The following is a 5,818-nucleotide window of genomic DNA, read 5'->3' as shown; positions in this document are numbered from 1 at the left end:
GTTTAGTTTAGTTTAGTTTAGTTTAGTTTAGTTTAGTTTAGTTTAGTTTAGTTTAATTTTTGAGACAGGGTTTCTTTGTGTGGCCCTGGCTGTCCTGGAACTTGCTCTGTAGACCAGGCTGGCCTCAAACTCACAGAGATCCACCTGTCTTTGCCACAGTAGACTTGACTGATCAGGCTGAGTCTGAGTTTATGGCAATCTTGTGCCCTGGCTCCTGAGTACACAGTTGCAAGTTCAAACACTTATGCCCACACCCTCAAATTTCTCTTTGCGCTACAGGAAGATGGAGGTCTGTGTTGATCGACTGTGTGCTGAGTTTGCTACTTCGTTGCTTCTCTGGAAAGAGCCCTCATTTCCCTTTGACTTTGTCCCAGCTGTTTCTAGATGTCCTAAAAGTAGTTTGTTGTGCACTCAAGGGAAATAAAATACAAGTGCAAACTAAGAGCAGTGAATAAAATACGTTACAGTGTGAGTTATAATGCCAAATGATTTGCAATTATTCATTTGCTGCCTGTGTCTTCCATAGAGGACAGGGAAATGGCTGCACGAAAGGGTTGTGAAAACCTTCGAAGACTAAAACGAGCATGCTGTCCCTTCAAATGAGACAATGAAGAGGAAGCCATGCCACCTGAAACATCCGTAATTTCATTAAGGTGATTGTTCCCACTGGACAGCTATTAAAGGGGATAGCTCTGATTCTATTAAATGTAATGTTTCCAGAGTAAGGTGATACACAACTCAGAGGGAGAGTAAATGTTACAAAGGAAAATGAAGAGACAAGGAGAGCCCAAATTACAGAGAAAAAGAAAAGGAACAACGGGAAGTAGAGAACAGGAGAGGAAGGCAAGATGGCGCGCAGTCCAATGGTGCCTGGAAGTCCACAGAAGCCCACTATGGATTTACAGGAACACCAAACTATTCACTGTACTTCCTGTGTACCTGGCTCCTGGATGTGGAGCCATAGTGACGCTCCTACAGCCCCTCGAGAAAAAAGGCCCATGGATCATCCCGACCCCAGAAGGCCTTGAGATCCAGCTGTGGAGACAACTCTGTGGTAATTGTCAATGAAAACCCGATACATAGTTACTCCCTTTAAGATACTGTTACTCCTGTCCTATCAGACTTTGATTGGCTTTAGGTCTTCGCTTTGTCTGTGTTCAGATGCCCAGGGCTTTAGGCAGATGCCCCCGGGCTTAGGGCAGAAATAGTCAGATGGGTAGAGGGCAGATGGAAAGAAGTAGTTTGGAGATTTCTTAAGTCTTAGCACCGGGGACAAACCCAGACTCTGCACCTTCCAGATCACGCCATCTTAGCACGTCTAGGAAAGGGTTATACCTTAGAGAGGATGTGGAGTAAACCTGCCTGTTCTCTCTCAGCAGAGTCATGTGCAGGTACAGAAGGCATCTGTTTTTAAATGTTCAGTCACATAAGTTAACTCAAGCTGCAGCATTTAATTTAGAAGGAAATTGGGTTGGGTCTGAATAATTGAAGATAAGTGGAGAAGCATTTTAGTAGATGTCAGTAATTTGCCTCTTTGTTCCCAGGCCATTAGTGCTTACTCTCGTTCACAGGATGGTGAGCACTGCTTAATAACACTCACTCACAGAGCCTTTGTCAAGGCTGAACGCTGTTGAGCTGGTTAAGATGGCTTTCCTCCATCTTCTTCAACCGGAGCTTCTGCCATCCATCCTCTGTGTCTAGTGATAAAATAAGGTGTTCTGACCATCACAATGGTTTCCACTCATACGGTTGCACTAACAGCAGACTTTCACCTCCACCACTGCCACCACGTGTATGGTACACATGTCTGCTACTGTTATTTCCATACTGAGGTCCCTCCATCTTCAGCAGATGACTCTCCAGCGTCCCTGCCAACTAGCAGAGAGGGGTAAAAGAATCACCCAGGCAAGCCCCAGGAGACTGCCTTTCTCTTCGCCTTACTCTCCAGTGAGAGAACTCAGTTAATAGCCTGACCACACCCAACCACAGGGCATTGGGTTTCAAGTCTGACTGGGTGTCGAGGAGGAAGTGCTCGCTGGACCAAGACCGTCTGTGCCTCATCCACATGTATTTATGTTGTAGAGACTGAGGATACATCTGCAAGCCGGTAGTGGGGAAGGTTTATCTTAGGCTAAAAATGAGGATTAAAGATTGGCAGACTGGCTTCATAAAATAACCAAAGACACCATCTTAAATGTTTCAAATATAAGAAGCCAAGAAATCACATACAGTGTGGGAACATTAATATTCAAGTAAGTACTTGTACAGAATAGGAAAGATCTAAACGACCCACGAATGTATGAAAAGTGTGTAACAGGCCCAGCAGGAGTTCATTTCTTGCTCCAGAAACAGCATGTGAGCAAGCTGGCCTCACGGTCCTTCAGGGAAGGGAAAGCGATGGAGGAGGCACTGCCATTAGCAACAAGCAGTTTCCATGGTTACCCAGGGAGTCACCTCATCCTAGCTGATCAGGAAGGGAACTGAGGAAGGTAGATAGGAAGTTTTATGTGCCATACTGGAAGTAGTATTCTAATACTAGAATGTATAGAAGTATATATTCTGGGGTTGGGGATTTAGCTCAGTGGTAGAGTGCTTGCCTAGCAAGTGCAAGGCCCTGAGTTTGGTCCTTAGCTCTGAAAAAAAAAAAAAAAAGACAAAGAGAACTATATATTCTAGTACTAGAAGTAGTAGTATTCCATCATAGGATGTGTGTGTGTATGTATATGTATATATATTTTAATAAAAGAAGTAGTATTTGTAACTTTAATTTTTTTAAATCTTATTTTTGATGATGGTTCTTAAGTGCTTTAACCTTCCTTGTAACCCACCACCCACCAGAGGTAGTGGGAAAGAAAGGATAAGGGAGAAGTGAACCTGTTTAGAAAGGTTCTTTGGAGCAACTCCTGTCTGTGTTGTATGGAAATCAGCAGTTCAGTTCACAGGTTAGCAGGCAGGGGCAGCTCGATCCACTCGAAAACACCTCATGGGTACACCAGCAGTCTAGTTAGGTAGAGGTGTCAACAGCAGTGACACCACCTAGCAGAGACAGCCAGGCCTCAGTTTCAGCTCAAGTCAGCAGGAGGGACCAACAGGAACACCAGAAGTTCTCAGCTGTGTTCTCCTAAGTTCTCTCTTAGGGAAGCAAAGATCAGTGAAGACACAAGATCCGCCAAGTGTCGCACAGCTAGCTGTACCAGCAAGCCAAGGTTGGTCTCCGTCACTCAGTCAAGTCCTATTTATACCCTCCAAACATCATGTGTCCTCCATGTGCCTTGCCTCAGCACATGCAACCAATCAGCCCAAGACCTTGAAAACAGCAACAAACTACAGCACACCACCAGAAGGTTTTTGGTGTGTTTCTCTTTATGGCATCTGGACAAATGCAGCTTAACTACGAAGTGTAAGGCAGACATCCTTACATCCATGTCGTGAGCAAAGAATCCTTCATCAACGTGTCCTTTCACGTACTTGCTTTAGCAGAACATCCTCTCTCCTGTTTCTGCTTCAGAGAAACATTTCTTCACAAGTCTGCCTTAGCCTTTCACCTGCATCCTCTTTAATCATACATTCCTTCACCTGTTTGTCCCAACAAAAGACCATCCAACCTACTTTCCAAAGGACCTTTAAGTTTCCACTTCAAGTATTATATCAGTTTTAGATAAAACCCAAATAAGGCTAGGCACAGTAGTGCTTGCCTTTAATCCCTGTAATCAGGAGGCAGAGGCAGGCAGATCACTATGGGTTTGAGGACAGCCTGGTCTATAGCAAATTCCAAGCCAGCCAAGGCAGTATCAGCCAAGCCCCAGTCTCAAAGGCTATAAGCAACTCTCAAGTACGTGACCAAACCAAATGGAAAGGAAGGCAGGAGACCATGGACTCCAGTCAGCTCTAGTATTTCTTGCCATAAACAATTTACCTACCTGAAGAGAGAGCTGAAGAAAAGACTTCAGTAAATTCCAAGTACAGTGGCTGCCTTCTCCGGTGCCCAAATCTCATACAAAATCCCATTTTCATGTCTGCTTCTGCAGCAGAAATAATAAAATTAGAACAAATCAAAGATTAGCATGGCCATGCACCAGGGTGACACACAAACTCCTGTGTGGTCCATGCTTTCTCCCATGAAAGTAGAAGGCCATAAAACTAGGGGGGAAAGGGTTAAAGGAAGCTCAACCAAATGTAATAATAATAATAATAAATAATATCATAGAAATTCACTCCATTATAAGCTAACCTTAATTTTTTTTTAAGAGGAGATATTTGGAAATATTCTGCATGAGTGGTCAGCACTGCTCCCAGAAGTCAATGGTTCTCAGTACAAAATTCTCATCCTGACTGAGGGATACCTTCCCATAAGCTGTTGGTGAAGGAGCCTGAAGTAGAAACTTAAGGGTCCTTTGGAAAGTCGATTGGATGGTGTTTGGCTGGGCGAACATGTAAAGGAGAGTTTTCTGGAAGTGGACACAGGTGTGAAAAGCTAAGGCAGACTCGTGAAGGAACGTTTCACTGAAGCAGACACAGGAGAGAGGACGTTCTGCTAAAGCAAGCATGTAAAAATACATGTGATGAAGGATTCTTTGCCAATGACATGCATGTATTGGTTCGCCTTATATTTCATAGCTGACCTTTGTCAGAACACCATAGAGAGAAACACACCAAAAAACTTCTGGTGGTGTGCTGCGGTTTGTGCCTCTTCCAAGGACTCACGTGCTGAGGCAACGCAAGCAGTGGACACATGATGTTTGGAGTGTATAAATAGAACTCCACAGAGTGATGGAGACCAACCTTGGCTTGCTGGTACAGCTAGCTGAGCAACACTTGTGGGTTTCACATCTTCACTGATCTTTGCTTCCCTGAGAGAGCACAGCAGAGAACTTTTCCTGATGTTCCTGTTGGTCCCTCCTGCTGATTCAAGCTGAAACTGAGGCCTGGCTGTGTCTGCTAGATCGTGTCACCATTGTTGCTACCAAGCTGGATTGCTGGTGTATCTGTGAAGTGTTTGTGAGTGGACTGAGCTGCCACTGCCTGCTAACCTGTGAACTGAACTGCTGATTTCCATACAACACAGATGGAAGTTGCTCCAAAGAACCTTTCTAAACAGGTCCACTTCCCCCATATCCTTTCTTTCCCACTACCTCTGATGGGTGGTGGGCTAAAAGGCAGGTTAAAGTGTTTAAAAACAATCATCAAATATAGGGTTTGAAAAAATTAAAGTTCCAGGAGCCTGCAGAGACTCCCTGATGTAACAGAGTCCACGTCACTGTCCAGCAGAAGCAAACAGTAGAGCTTGTTGCTTCTGACCCCCACTCTCTGGAAACAGGATGCAGAAACCAAACTGGAACTGAGCTGGAAGCGTCTTCCCTGCTAGTTCTCTTTCACAGCTAGAAGGAGCTCTGTGGGCTCTGAGTCATGAGCGAACACACTCAGCATCCCACAGTGGTGACCGCTGGCGGGATACATACTGGTCCAATGCTGGCATAAACGTTCTCAGGAGAACCAACCACTTCCAGCGTGGATTTAAGGCCTGCTTCATGGAAAGGATTGGTACTGTGGAACTGAGCAAAAGCCTATAGCTAGGGGAGTCACAGGCCCTCGAGAACCCACTACCTATGTTATACCAGGCAGACACGTAGTTAATCTGTCTTCTTGTTATTTGTGCTCATACCCATAGCTCTCAGCCTCAATCAGAGAAGCTCTTACAGGCCAAAGTACTGAGAGTAAGTGACTGCCGCATGCTCGGCCCCAAACAGGACATCTTCGTCATTCTCTCTGAGACCCAGAGAGTGTTGCAGAAGAGGGATGGAAAGGCTGTGGGAACCAA

At 44.9% G+C, this 5,818-nt stretch overlaps 1 pseudogene; it reads left to right on the top strand.

Annotated features, from left to right (window-relative positions):
- Positions 1 to 4,016: 4,016 nt before the first annotated feature.
- Positions 4,017 to 4,115, top strand: LOC114624987 (annotated as a pseudogene).
- The last annotated feature ends 1,703 nt before the right edge of the window (positions 4,116 to 5,818 follow it).

Source organism: Grammomys surdaster, unplaced genomic scaffold (genome assembly GCF_004785775.1).
Source record: "Grammomys surdaster isolate TR1022 unplaced genomic scaffold, NIH_TR_1.0 211, whole genome shotgun sequence".
In the NCBI taxonomy this organism is placed as follows: domain Eukaryota; kingdom Metazoa; phylum Chordata; class Mammalia; order Rodentia; family Muridae; genus Grammomys; species Grammomys surdaster.
This window is presented reverse-complemented; position numbering and strand designations above follow the sequence as displayed.